The sequence below is a fragment of the Octopus bimaculoides genome, chromosome 2, assembly GCF_001194135.2.
Source record: "Octopus bimaculoides isolate UCB-OBI-ISO-001 chromosome 2, ASM119413v2, whole genome shotgun sequence".
In the NCBI taxonomy this organism is placed as follows: Eukaryota; Metazoa; Mollusca; class Cephalopoda; order Octopoda; family Octopodidae; genus Octopus; species Octopus bimaculoides.
The window spans coordinates 53532037-53533284 of record NC_068982.1 but is presented as its reverse complement, the minus strand read 5'-3'; positions in this window follow the sequence as shown (position 1 = coordinate 53533284).

Below are 1248 nucleotides of genomic sequence, written 5' to 3'. Positions count from 1 at the left end.
TATATATATATATATATATATATATATATATATTGATATTGATATTATATTGATATTGATATCGTATATTATATATGAAATATATATATATGTATTATATATGATATTATATATAAATATATACATGTTATCACAAAGATAAATTAAATAAACAGGTACTATTGACAATCCAATAATTTATTTATATTATAATATTACGATATACTACAACTATACTGTAACATAATATTATATAACATAAACAATTATTTTTAAAAAACCATTGTTTAATAATTGTTTATGTTATATAATATTATGTTATATTATAGTCATAGTATAACATGCAATATTATAAAATAAATAAATTATTGGTTTGTCAATGGTATCTCTATTTATTTTATCTTTGTAATTGCATTATTCCAATATTTATATGGCATTCAACTGACGTTCTAGTTAAGTAGATGTTTAACACACCCCTTTGAAAGATTTCGTTTCCTCAGTTTGTTACTTTATGTATGTATGTATGTATGTATGTATGTATGTATGGTGTACTGTTTCGTTATTAGTGGGATCAAAACTCAATCCAATGAGGCATGCATATTACTTAATACACACCGGATTTAAATGCCAACTATTATAAGTTTCATGCCTCTGCTAATACACTGAACCAACGAGCTTGTATAGCGTGCCGTATACTTTCAGGTAATCATGTAGGTTAAAAATAAATGAAGTAAAATATTCTTTTTTAAGTTTTTAAAATGAATTATTGCTTGTGAGTGTACGTATGTATATGTATAAGCATATATGTGAGAATGTATTTATATTATCATCTTCCCCCTCCTTCTCCACATCGTCATCATCATCATCATCATCATCATTTAACGTCTGTGTTCTATGCTGGTATGGGCTGGACTGTTTTGATAGAATCAGACGCGTCTAAGGATTGCTCTGTGCGCCAATATCTGCTTTGGAATGATTTCTACTGCTCTATCCCTTTCTTATCTTCAAGCAGTTTACTTGTTTTTTGTTTGTTTGTTTTTTTGTTTTTTGTTTTTTTTTTTTCATGCGACCAGTACTAGTGAGGTCGCCTTGCAACTCACAAGACTACAAACTTCGAGGGTGGAGATCGGCACAATACTAGAGGATGAGGGATTAAAATATGAGACGGAAGGCGGGACAGGTTCCTGAAAAAGATCTACTTGGTTACTCAAGTCTAGTAGTACAGTCAATCATCAATGCAAAGTAATTAATCTCTTAGTTGGTACAGCA